Below are 14,349 nucleotides of genomic sequence, written 5' to 3'. Positions count from 1 at the left end.
AGGTTCACCTGGGGCCTGGATAGATGGTTTCAATTACAATTCAGTTAGCATCAATCAAGGTGAACTCCAGGGGCAGCCAATTCATAAGAAGTGCCCCTGCCCCAACCTCCTCTCAACACTTCTCTCTTTCAGGGTGATTCTGAAACAAAACTCTGTGTAAGCACAGTCATGCACAGGAAGTGACTCTTTTTTTTTTGGTTGGGGGGTAGTTTATGTGTTTTAATGAACAAGTCTCATCAGTTAATACACATATATAACAGAACACAAGTCATGTATGTACACCTTGATGCGTTATTATAAAATGAACACATTTGTGTACCCAGATAAAAGGAAGAGAATATCATTGGACACCTTGTACCCCACATCTGTGCCCCTCCCTCTCCACCACAGGTAGGCATTATTCCTGTCAGCTTGTCTGATATATTATTGAACCTATATGATGAGCACTTAATTTCAGTTATTAAAATTTCAGGTTCACAATTTCCTTTTAACTTTTAAATATAGTCTTCTTGTCCTCTACTGAAATTCTCCATCATATAATGTAATTATTTTTTTTAACATCTTTATTGGAGTATAATTGCTTTACAATGGTGTGTTAGTTTCTGCTGTATAACAAAGTGAATCAGGTATATATATACATATATTCTCGTTTCTCCTCCCTCGTGACTCCCTCCCACCCTCCCTATGCCATCCCTCTCGGTGGACACAAAGCAACGAGCTGATCACCCTGTGCCATGTGGCTGCTTCCCACTAGCTATCTATTTTACATTTCGTAGTGTATATATGTCCATGCCACTCTCTCACTTCGTCCCAGCTTACCCTTACTCCTCTCTGTGTCCTCAAGTCCATCCTCTACATCTGCATCTTTATTCCTGTCCAATCCCTATGTTCTTCAGAACCATTTTTTTCCCCTTAGATTCCATATATATCTGTTAGCATACGGTATTTGTTTTTCTTTCTCTGTCTTACTTCACTCTGTATGACAGTCTCTAGGTCCACCCACCTGACCGCAAATAACTCAATATTCTTTCTTTTTATGGCTGAGTAATATTCCATTGTATATATGTGTCACATCTTCTTTACCATTCATCTGTCGATGGACACTTAGGTGGATTCCATGGCCTGGCTATTATAAACAGCTCTGCAATGAACATTGTGGTACATGTCTTTTTTTGAATTATGGTTTTCTCAGGGTATATGCCCAGAAGTGGGAGTGCTAAGTCATATGGTAGTTCTATTGTTAGTTTTTTAAGGAACCTCCATACTTTTCTCCATAGTGGCTGTATCAATTTATTTTCCCATCAACAGTGCAAGAAGGTTTCCTTTTCTCACACCCTCTCCAGCATTTTTAGTTTGTAGATTTTTTAATGATGGCTATTCTGACTGGTGTGAGGTGATACCTGATTGTGGTTTTGATTTGTATTTCTCTAATAATTAATTACGTTGAGCATCCTTTCATGTGTTTGTTGGCAATCTGTACATCTTCTTTGATGAAATGTCTATTTAGGTCTTCTGCCCATTTTCGAATTAGGTTGTTTGTTTTTTTTGATATTGAGCTGCTTTTATATTTTGGAGACTAATCCTTTGTCAATTGCTTCATTAGCAAATATTTTCTCCATTCTGAGGATTGTATTTTTGCCTTGTTTATGGTTTCCTTTGCTGAGCAAAAGCTTTTAAGTTTCATTAGGTCCCATTTATTTATTTTTGTTTTTATTTCCATTTCTCTAGGATGTGGGTCAAAAAGGATCATGCTGTGATTTATATCATAGAGTGTTCTGCCTATGTTTTCCTCTAAGAGTTTTACAGTGTCTGGCCTTATATTTAGGCCTTTAATAAATTTTGAGTTTATTTTTGTGTATGGTGTTAGGTAGTGTTCTAATTACATTCTTTTACATGAAGCTGTCCAGTCTTCCCAGCACCACTTATTGAAGAGGCTGCCTTTTCTCCATTGTATATTCTTGCCTCCTTTATCAAAGATAAGGGGACCATATGTGTGTGGGTTTATCTCTGGGCTTTCTATCCTGTTCTATTGATCTATATTTTTGTTTCTGTGCCAGTACTATACTGTCTTGGTTACTGTAGTTTCATTGTATAGTCTGAAGTCTGGGAGCCTGATTCCTCCAGCTCTGTTTTTCTTTCTCAAGAATGCTTTGGCTATTTGGGTTCTTTTGTGTTTCCATACAAATTGTGAAATTTCTTTGTTCTAGTTCTGTGAAAAATGCCATTGGTAGTTTGATAGGGATTGCATTGAATCTGTAGATTGCTTCAGGTGGTATTGTCATTTTCAGACTGTTGATTCTTCTAACCGAAGAACATGGTATATCTTTCCATCTGCTTGTATCATCTTTAATTTCTTTCATCAGTGTCTTAAAGTTTTCTGCATACAGTTCTTTTGTCCCCCTAGGTAGGTTTATTCCTAGGTATTTTATTCTTTTTGTTGCAATGGTAAATGGAAACATTTCCTTAATTTCTCTTCCAGATTTTTCATCATTAGTTTATAGGAATACAGGGATGTCTGTGCATTAATTTTGTATCCTGCTACTTTACCAAATTCATTGCTTAGCTCCAGTAGTTCTGGTAGCATCTGTAGGATTCTCTCTATATAGTATCATCTCATCTGCAAACAGTGACAGCTTTACTTCTTCTTTTCCTATTTGGATTATTTCCTTTTTCTTCTCTGATTGCTGTGGCTAAAACTTTCAAACATATGTTGAATAATAGTGGTGATAGTGGGCATCCTTGTCTTGTTCCTGATCTTAGAGGGAGAGGTTTCCATTTTTCACCATTGAGAATGATGTTGGCTGTAGTTTTGTCATATATGACCTTTATTATGTTGAGGTAAGTTCCCTCTATGCCTACTTTCTGGAGGGTATTTATCATAAATGGGTGTTGAATTTTGTCAAAAGCTTTCTCTGCACCTATTGAGATGATCATATGGATTTTATCCTTCAATTTGTTAATGTGGTGTATTACAGTGATTGATTTGCATGTATTGGAGAATCCTTGCATTCCTGGGATAAGCCCCACTTGACCATGATGTATGATCCTTTTAATATGCTGTTGGATTATGTTTCCTAGTATTTTGTTGAGGATTTTTGCATCTCTGTTCATCAGTGATATTGGTCTGTAGTTTTCTTTTTTTGTGACATCTTTTTCTGGTTTTGTTATCAGGGTGTTGGTTGCCTTGTAGAATGAGTTTGGGTGTGTTCTTCCCTCTGCTATATTTTGGAAGAGTTTGGGAAGGATAGGTGTTAACTCTTGTCTAAATGTTGGATAGAATTCACCAGTGAAGCCATCTGGTCCTGGACTTTTGTTTGTTGGAAGATTTTTTATTTTTTTATTTTATTTTATTTTTTTGTTTGTTTGTTTGTTGGAAGATTTTTAAATCACAGTTTCAATTTCAGTGCTTGTGATTGATCTGTTTATATTTTGCATTTCTTCCTGGTTCAGTCTTGGAAGGTTGTGCTTTTCTGAGAATTTGTCCATTACTTCCAGGTTGTCCATTTTATTGGCATATAGTTGCTTGTAGTAATCTCTCATGATCCTTTGTATTTCTTTAGTGTCAGTTTTTACTTCTCCTTTTTCATTTGTAATTCTATTGATTTGAGTCTTCTCCCTTTTTTGTTGTTGAGTCTAGCTAATGGTTTATCAGTTTTGTATATCTTCTCAAAGAACCAGCTTTTAGGTGTATTGATCTTTGCTATCATTTCCTTCATTTGTTTTTCATTTATCTCTGGTCTGATCTTTATGATTTCTTTCCTTCTGCTAAGTATTTTTTTTTTTGGTGTTCTTCTTTCTCTAATTTTTTTTTGTTTTGTTTTATTTTGTTTTTTGGTACACGGGCCTCTCACTTTTGTGGCCTCTTCCGTTCCAGAGCACAGGCTCTGGAGGCTCAGGCTCAGTGGCCATGCCTCATGGGCCTAGCCACTCTGTGACATGTGGGATCTTCCTGGACTGGGACACAAGCCCGTGTCCTCTGCATCGACAGATGGACTGTCACCCACTGTGCCACCAGGGAAGCCCTAAAGTTCAGTTTTTTATTTTAGATGTTTCTTGTTTCTTGAGGAAGGATTGTATTGCTATAAACTTCCCTCTTAGAACTACTTTTGCTGCATCCCATAGGTTTTGGGTCATCGTAATTTCATTGTCACTTGTTTCTTGGTATATTTTGATTTCCTCTTTGATTTCTTCAGTGATCTCTTGGTTATTAAGTAGTGTTGTGTTTAGCCTCCATGTGTTTGTACTTTTTCAGATTTTTTTCCTGTAATTGATATCTAGTCTCATAGCATTGTGGTTGGAAAGGATACTTGATATGATTTCCATTTGCTTAAATTTACTGACGCTTGATTTGTTACTTAAGATATGATCTGTCCTGGAGAATGTTTCATGAGCATTTGAGAAGAAAGTGTATTTTGTTGTTTTTAGATGGAATGTCCTACAAATATCAATTAACTCCATTTTATTTAATATATCATTCAAAACTTCTGTTTCTTATTTATTTTCATTTTGGTTGATCTGTCCTTTGGTGAAAGTGGGTTTTTAAAGTCCCCTACTATTATTGTGTTACTCTCGATTCTCCTTTTATGGCTGTTAGTATTTGCCTTATGTATTGAGGTGCTCCTATGATGGGTGCATAAATATTTACAATTGTTACATCTTCTTCTTGGATTAGTCCCTTGATCATTATGTAGTGTCCTTCTTTGTCTGTTGTAATAGTCTTTACTTAAAAGTCTATTTTGTCTGATATGAGAATTGCTATGCCAGCTTTCTTTTGATTTCCATTTGCATGGAATATCTTTTTCCATCCCCTCACTTTCAGTCTGTATTTGTCCCTAGGTCTGAAGTAGGTCTCTTTTACACAGCATATATACAGGTCTTGTTTTTGTATCCATTCAGACAGTCTATGTCTTCTGGTTGGAGCATTTAATCCGTTTACATTTAAGGTAGTTATTGATATGTATGTTCCTATTACTATTTTCTTAATCGTTCTGAGTTTCTTATTGTAGGTCTTTTCCTTCTCTTGTGTTTCCTGACTAGAGAAGTTCCTTTAGCATTTGTTGTAAAGCTGGTCTGGTGGTTCTGAATTCTCTTAGGTTTTGCTTGTCTGTAAATATTTTAATTTCTCCATTGAATCTGAATGAAATCCTGCTGAGTAAAATAATCTTGGTTGTAGATTTCTCTCCTTCATCACTTTAAATATGCCCTGCCACTCCCTTCTGGCTTTGAGAGTTTCTGCTGAAAGTTCAGCTGTTAACCTTATGGGGAGTCTCTTTTATGTTATCTGTTGCTTTTCCTTTGCTGCTTTTAATATTTTTTCTTTGTATTAATTTTTGATAGTTTGATTAATATGTGTCTTGGTGTGTTTCTCCTTGGATTTAACCTCTATGGGACTCTCTGTTCTTCCTGGAGTTCATTGACTATTTCCTTTCCTATATTAGGGAAGTTTTCAACTCTAATCTCTTCATGTGTCAGTCATCATTGTTTATTTGCTCTTTAGTTCTTCTAGTTCCTTGTTAAACATTTCTTGTATTTTCTCCATTCTGTTTTCATGATTTTGGATCATCTTTACTATCATTACTCTGAATTATTTTTCAGGTAGACTGCCTATTTCCTCTTCATTTGTTTGGTCTGGTAGGTTTTTACCTTGTTCCTTCATCTGCTGTGTATTTCTCTGTCTTCTCATTTTGCTTAACTTACTGTGCTTGTGGTCTCCTTTTCACAGGCTGCAGGTTCATAGTTCCATTGTTTCTGGTTTCTCCCCTAGTAGGTAAAGTTGGTTCAGTGGGTTGTGTAGGCTTCCTGGTGGAGGGGACCAGTTCCTGTGTCCTGGTTGATGAGGCTGGATCTTGTCTTTCTGGTGGGCAGGACCACGTCTGGTGGTATGTTTTGGGGTGTCTGTGAACTTATTATGATTTTAGGCAGCTTCTCTGCTAATGGATGGTGTTGTGTTCCTGTCTTGCTAGTTGTTTGGCATAGGGTGTCCAGAACTGTAGCTTGCTAGTTGTTGAGTGGAACTGGGTCTTAGTGTTGAGATGGAGATCTTTGGGAGAGCTTTCACTTTTTGATATTACGTTGGTACAGGAAGTCTCTGGTGGACCAATGTCCTGAACTCAGCTCTCTCACCTCAGAGGCTCAAGCATGACACCTGGCCAGAGCACCAAGACCCTGTCAGCCTCTAGGCTGAGAAGAATAGGGAGAAAAAAAAGAAGGAGAAAAATAAAATAAAGTTATTTAAATGAAAAATAAAAAATAAATTATTAAGAATAAAAAAATTAAAAATAGTAATAAAGAAAAGGAAGAAAGAAGAGAGCAACGAAACCAAAAAATCAAATCTACCAATGATAACATGAGCTAAAACCTATAAAAAAAATTTAAAAAGGACAAGCAGAACTCTAGGGCAAATGGTAAAAGAAAGCTATACAGACAAAATCACATGAAGAAGTATGCACGTATACACTCACAAAAAGAGAAAAAGGGGAAAAAATTATATATAAAAGGAAGATAGCAGCTAAATCAATAAACAAATCTACCAATGATAATAAGCTCTAAATACTAAACTAAAATTAACATAAAACTAGAAACAAATTAGATGCAGAAAGCAAACCCCAAGTCTACAGTTGCTCCAAACATCCACCACCTCAATTTTGGGATGATTCATTGTCCATTCAGTTATTCCACACAAGTAGGGTACATCAAGCTGATCATGGATATTTAATCCACTGCTCCTGAGGCTGCTGGGAGAAATTTCCCTCTCTCTTCTTTGTTTCCACAACTCCTGGTGTTCAGCTTTGGATTTGGCCCCGCCTCTGCATGTAGGTCGCCTGAGGGCATGTTTGGGGAAGTCTGAGGTTTTCTTCCTGCATTCTGTAGGTGTTCTGTAGGAGTTGTTCCACATGTAGATGTATTTTTGATGTATTTGTGGGGAGGATGATGATCTCCATGTCTTACTTCTCTGCCATTTTGAAGGTACCCCCAGGAAGTGGCTCTTAATTCTGTTCAATGTGGGGCTAGGAACCCTTAACCATCACATCAACGGCCATTTGGTGCCCCTGTCTCTCCTTGGCCACAGCTGTCTTGCTCCGCACTGACCCTTTAGGTGGTGGGGCCTGCCCCAGTTCGCCCATTCAGCAGCATTTAAAAGTGCACTTCTAGCACCTTCTCAGCACTCACAGCCAGAATTCTGAGTCACCTGTGGCAACACATCTCATAACAACTTGCTGCCAGTCTTCCTGACTTCTGGCTTGAATATTATCTCATTCCCAGGCTTGATGCAGAAATTGCCTCTCACTCTTTTTGAGAGGCTTCTAGGTTTTTCTTTACTTGATCCTTAATAAGGAACTATAAATATATTTATGTGTGTGCATCAGTACAGTGTGGTTTTGAGTGGGAAGGCTGATCCATTTGCTCCAGTGGGGATTTGGGCTCCAGTGGAGCATTTTGCCAGGAGGAATATTTACTGGGGATTTCCTGGACCTCTGGAATGTGAAATTGATGGTTGAATCTTAGGAAACCAAATGAAGTCTCACCAGAGAGGGGGAAAACTATATTACCAACCCCTGGGGAAGTTCTTGGCATAGGTTAGAATTTCCCCTTGAAGGTGAGTCCCTTCCTGTCTTGAGACATAAATAGATTACTAACAAGGGGACAGACTTTGGGATGGTGACATTCAAATGTCTTCCAACCCAGCTAAAGATGGAAATTTGTCTTGGATTCCTTAGTGAAGAATGAGACCACAATGAGGCCCCCTTCTTGGGAATAAAGTCATCTTAATCTTGGTGGAGAGAAGGCTCTCCCTCCTGCATCTCTTTGGGAACATAAGAGTGTTGCGTCAACAAGTTGGGTAGTCAGAGGATTTCCTGGTGTGAGTATCAGCATCAGCAGAACAGAGAGGGGGACCTATAGCACAGGCAGAAGATTTCAGTGGCCAGGAAAGGATGCTATCTGCCCAAAACCTGTTGGACGAAAGGATCTCAGAGATTGTATAGGATGAGGGTTTAAGGCCCTACTGGATTGCTTTCTTCTTCTTATTATTTTTTAATTTACCATGGCTTCTAGAGATTTCTTAAGCAAGTGTGGCATCATAATTAATGATGTATGTTTTTGCATTTTCTTTGGATGGGGAATTCTGTGTTGCTACAATACCTGCACTGTTACTTGTGCAAGAAAGATATCAAAAAATAAATACATGTGAAGTGCATCTGATTTAGGTCTGAGCCTTTCCCAACTACTCTCTACTTGAGAAAACTCTCAACATACCTGGAAGTCCAGAGCACCCCAAAATGCCTTCTATATAACTTGAAAAGGTGAATCAGCCTTGTAAAGAGAGGTAGAGAGCAAGGTTTGGCAGTTGAAGAGGAAATGTCAAGCTGGGCAGACTTGAGGGATCCTGTGCAATTAGCAGAGTAATTGTCCAAATTGGAGTCATTGCCTGCCAGCCAGGCAGGCCATCAGGTGAGGAGGAACAGCACTTTTGACCTTTAGGGTCTGCAGCCAAGCCCTTTGCCTGAGGCATCGGCAAGCCTAATCTGCTCCAGGAACTGAAGCAGGGGAGGGCGCCTGTAGGGACTGTAATTTCTCTATTCAGGATGTGAATACAGCTTCCAGGGAATCACATGCATGTTCCCCCGCACCCCCCTCCCCCGGGAAAACGTGTTTGCCTCTTGAAGTCCTGGAGCAGAAGAGGACTGACCTATCCTTAACCCAGTGCCGAGTGCAGTCTTTAGTGAGCACCAATAGTTTCACTTACTTTTCATCACCTCTTATTTAATGAAAGCTTCGTGTGTGGTAAGAGCACCAGCTTGTATCAAAGGGACCTGGATTTGAATGCTGGTTCTGCCACATGATAATGGGATGACTTGGGTACAGAGCTCTCTGAGTTTTAGTTTCCTCATCTGTAAATTGTGGAGAAAAAGATGTGAAGGGAAAGTGCGTTGGTTGTAATGGGAAGGGAGGAAGTGGTGTTCCCTTTCTCATCTTAGATGTTTTTCTTGTTACCAGAGTTGACTCACACAGTGAGGTTCCGTTTGGCAGGCCTCTGCCTTCTGCTGATAGGTGTTCTGTGCTCCATGTGATTTTCTGCCTATTCAGGTACTTTCTCTGGCTCTGGTCTCTTCTCTGGAGGTTCCCTGCCCACTGCCCCCCATCAAAGCTGACATATCATATCTTGCATTCTCTCAGGACCTTGGTCAAAACAGGAAATCATCATCCCATGTCTCTTCTTGTTACATTTTCCTATGAGGAGTGAAGACTTAAATCTTTAGGTTTGGTGATCTCCATCTAAGACTCCATTGGCTTGTTGGCGGCTCTGAGCCCACTGATGGTTAGGTAAGATTTGCTGTGGGTCTGGGGCCTATGGCACTCAGAGGCACAGCCTTCCCCTTTGTTCTGCACCATTGCTCACTCTTCATAGCTGTTTCTGTGTTGGTTCCTTGCTCGTGTCTAGTGGTACATCCTGGGGCTGCTTTCTGGTTCTGGGTTCTATTCCTCTGAACAGGGGTTCTCATCCCCTTCTGGATCTTGCCAACCTTTCCCATGGAAGTTGGGTTCTCTTCCTAACAATTCCTCACCATCAAATGTGTGGTATTTCTAAGGAATTCATTGTCAGGCTCTTGGGTATTGCTGCTGTCTGGTTCCTGCTGCCATGTCCCACACTCTGGATTGGTCCCTTGCATTGCAGCTCCAACTCAATGAAGCCTGAGGCCACCACATCCTACTGAATTGTGGTTTTGTACTGATGGTTTCTCCTTCAGGGACCAGCTCTAATGCTGAGTTACTTCTTTTAGTTCCAGGCCTTTTCATCTTGCCTCCTCCACTTACCCACACATCTGTGCAGCTATGAGCCCAGAATACTTCATGTTCATGCCTCATGATTAAGTTCATAAACAAATCCTATCAAAGTGTTGACTTATGATTTACACATACTTTCAAAAGTATATTCCCTTTCACATATACACTTTCAAAAGTATTTCAGGCAACTTTCAATAAACAATACTTAAAATCAGTCTAAAATGTTTTTGTAACAAAAACAAAAGACTGAATCACTAAAGGGGGACAATAGGCATGGGGACTCTAGAACCCTAAGTTAAGTATATTTTCATCCTTGAGCATCAATTTTTCAACTGAGTTTTCTAGCAGCCAAAGCAAAAAAGAAAACACAATGAACTGTATGGTTCTCTTTTCTGGTTAATGGTGGCATATTAAGATCCACCTGAATATTACTTAATTTTATATATTTAGGTTAATATAGTGCATTGTTTCAGGTAAAATTTCCCATACATTAAAAATAAATAAATTGGAGGCAAAATTTTTAAACATCAGTATAGATCAATTCAATTCAACCAACATTGATTTATTTTTTAATTAAACAATTATTTTTTAATTAAAGAAGCTTACTGAGTACCTAATCTGTTAGTGTGAAACATTATGGCATATTCTATGGGAGACAGAAAGATACAGAACCTTTCCCTGTAGCTCACAGTGTAGAAGGAGAGATGAGAGAAACACCAAAACAAAGTAGAAAGTAATAAGAACTATAAAAGTGGCATGAACATATGGTGCTGGGAGAGTCCAGAAGAGGGATCAGGGAACCAAGGATTCGTGGAGGGATATGATTGAGAGAGTTAGGGTCTGTGCAAGTAGAGGTGATGGAAAGGACTAGTAGGAGGTCATATGAAGTTGAAGAACAGTGTGACTCAGGGCACTGATGTGAAAATCACAGGTTGTGTTCAGGGAAAACTCAGGGAGTCCATAACTGTTTGACTGGATGCTACCACATCTGCTCTATATATATAATGGGAGAGATCAAGGACCATGAAGGCAGCGTGGTAAGATGGAATATTGAGGGTCTGGAATGCCATGCTTAGAAGTCAGTGAGAGCTAATTATTATTTTTTTTAAGGATTTTTTTTTTTTTTGGCTGTGTTTGGTCTTCACTGCTGTGCGTGGGCTTTCTCTAGTTGCTGTAAGCAGGGGCTACTCTTCGTTGCAGTGCGTATGCTTCTCTTTGCGGTGGCTTGTTGTGGAGCATGGGTTCTAGGTGTGCAGACTTCAATAGTTGTGGCATGAGGGCTCAGTAGTTATGGCTAATGGGCTCTAGAGTGCAGACCCAGTAGTTTTGGTGCACGGGCTTAGTTGCTCTGTGACATGTGAGATCTTCTGGGGCCAGGGATTGAATCCAAGTCCCCTGCATTGGCAGGTGGATTCTTAACCACTGCACCACCAGGGAAGTCCTGTGAGAGCTAACTAGAACAAGGTAGGTAGCCTAGGACCCATTCTTCCTGAACTTGAGGTTTTATTCTGTAGGCAAGAGGAGCCAATGGAGGTTTTTGAGCCGGAAAGGAATATGTCCAGAATTGGGGTTTAAGCAAATTATTTTGCTATTTGGATGCTAGAAAAATTGGAGCCAAGGAGACTGGGGGCAGGGAGACTAGGGTTGTTGCTGTTGCACTAGTTCAGGTAAGAGATGAAGAGAGAATGAACTGGAAGAGAGAATGAACTGGAAGAGAGAATGAACTTGAGACACAAGTTCAAACCCTACCTCTACTATTCACCAGCTGGATGAATTTGAGCAAATCTCTTCTGAGTCTTACTCCTAATGCAAGGGTAAAATTACTGGCCTCACAAGGCTGTTGTGAAGATTAAATGAGAGAATGAATGTGAATGAATGTGAAGTGCTTCCTGTGGTGCCTGTCCCAGAAGGTCCTAAATAAGTAGTTGTACTAAAGCTTATCTCTGCTGCCCAGATGTTCTCCCGAATCCTGGATCATCGTTTGCTGTGGTACTTGCCCAGTTGCCCACAACTTACTTACCTCCTTGACCTTTGACTTTCTCTTTTCCCTATGATGTATTCTGCCTCTTCCTGGTCTACCTGGATCTGCTCTATTGCCTGACTCTAACCTTTGATACATGGATTCATCTTTGCCCTAGATCTGTGCTGTCTTACATGTAGCCACTAGCTACAGGTGGTTACTGAGCACTTGAAATGTGATGTAAATATAACATACATACTGAATTTCAAAGATTTAGTTTTAAAAAAAGAGTGTAAAAGATCTCAATAATTTTCTTATATTGATTACATGCTGAAATGATAATACTTACAGAGTTAAAATACATTATTAAAACTAATCTTTTCTGTTTCTTTTTTTGAAATAGTAGCAATGAAACTAAGTTTATTGATGACTTACTGTGTGCAAGGCACTGTTGTAAGCACATCCTGTGGTTTGAGTTTAATCTTCACAACAATCCCATGAGTTATTATCATTAGCTTTATTTTACAGTTAAGGAAGCTGAGACCAAAGAGTTCAGGATAATCTCTTAATCACTTGTTTTTTTTTTTTACTTCTTAAAATGGAGCTACTAGAAAATTTAAAATTACATGTATGCTTTATGCTTGTGGCTTACTTTATATTTCTATTGGATGGTGCTGCTCTAGACTAGAGGTTGGCAAACTGCTCATTAGCCAAATCTGGTCCTCTGCCTGATTTTGTATAGCCCATGAGCTAAGAATGGGTTTTGCATTTTTAAATCATTGAAAAAAATCAAAAGAAGAATATTTTATGAAAAGTACATGAAATCAAAATTTCAGTGTCCTTAAATAAAGATTTACTGGGACGTAGTCCCACTTATTCTTTTATGCATGGTATATGGCTGCTTTCATGCTACAATGGCAGAGTTGAGTAGTGGCAACAAAACCCCACAAAGCCTAAAATATTTACTATTTGGCCTCTTGTAGAAAAAGCTTGCCGTCCCTGCTCTAGATTATTCTTATTTTGGACCCTTCCTCTGTCCTGACCACCAGCTCCAGGATCCTATCCTGAATCAGTCTCACTCCTCTCTCTACCTTATCCTGGATTCTAGACTTACCCAAGTGTCTGTCATACTGTGTCTTGGCTCAGTACCTACAACATGCTTCCACATATAACTCCAGCCTAAACAGGATGTCATTCCCTCTCAGTCACTTGTAACTGCTACGCTAGGCTCACATTGAAGTGACTTGTATGCAATTATTAAGTGAGCCATTCTGCTTTGGGCTTGTGTCTTTGATGTTGCCATCTTGGTGTTTTGCTTCATGTGGGTTGTGATTTGCCATAAAACAAGCACAAAAGCACTGAAAACACCAGCTTCTGAGTCTCACAAATTGCTGCAGAAGACAGACAGACGGCAGCATTGCCATTGTGATGGGAGCAACCATCTGCTCTCACCAGCTTGGAGGACATCACTCAGGGAGCAGAACGTGGAGAGTGGAATGAAAACATCTGTTTCCAAGCTTGAATGTGGTGCCTTCAAAGAGAGCACTAGACAGTAACAGACAACAAGAGGACACAGTCCCAGGAAAAACTTTGCAAAGGGTCCCTCCCTCACCAATGTAGACCACCACTACCATAAACCCTAGTTCTTTTTTTTTTTTTCAATAAATGTATTTATTTTTGGCTGCATTGGGTCTTCATTGCTGCGTGTGGCCTTTCTCTAGTTTTAGGGAGCAGGGGCTACTGTTCGTTGTGGTGCACGGGCTTCTCATTGCGGTGGCTTCTCTTGTTGTGGAGCACAGGCTCTTGGCATGTGGGCTTCAGTAGTTGTGGTGCACAGGCTCAGTAGTTGTGGCTTGTGGGCTCTAGAGTGCAGGCTCAGTAGTTGTGGCACATGGGCTTACTTGCTCCATGGCATGTGGGATCTTCCAGGACCAGGGATCTAACCTGTGCCCCTTCCACTGGCAGGCGGATTCTTAACCACTGTGTCGCCAGGGAAGTCCCTAAACCCTAATTCTTTAAGAAAACTTTATTATTAATTTTTGCTATAAAAATACGTAGTCATTGCCAAAAAAGAAACCAAGTGAATTGTTATAAAAACCAAAACATAGAACAAGTGAATCCCACCCCCATAGGACCTATATATGATTTGAGCAGAAATGGTGCTAAGACTTGAGTTGCATTTGCAAACAGATCACGATGACTCTCAAATTGTCTCTCTCTTTTTCAATAACCTAAGGATTCGTTACTTAGTCCTGGCTTTTTTTCCCTGGCTATATTTTTATAAGATAAATTCTTTCTCAGGAGAAAATTTCAGATCCCAATTTAACAAGCCTTCAGTTGGGTCTTTCCCATTAGTACACTTAATTTGCCTGGGCTCATCTGAATCCCAGTGGTAGGCACAAATTAGGTTTAAGATTCTGATAAGCTTGGCTGTGAGCTCTTTGAGGTCAGAAATTGTGCTGTTTTAATTTGGTACACTGATGCCTAGCACAGTGCTGGTTCATATGGAAAGACTCATATATATGTGGATCTCTTTCCCCCTTCTAGACCTGGGTGACCAAGCCAAATAGCCTGAGGTTGTCCACATCCAGCTTTTTTGTACC

The sequence above is a fragment of the Phocoena phocoena genome, chromosome 19 (assembly GCF_963924675.1).
Source record: "Phocoena phocoena chromosome 19, mPhoPho1.1, whole genome shotgun sequence".
Lineage (NCBI taxonomy): Eukaryota > Metazoa > Chordata > Mammalia > Artiodactyla > Phocoenidae > Phocoena > Phocoena phocoena.
This window is presented reverse-complemented; position numbering follows the sequence as displayed.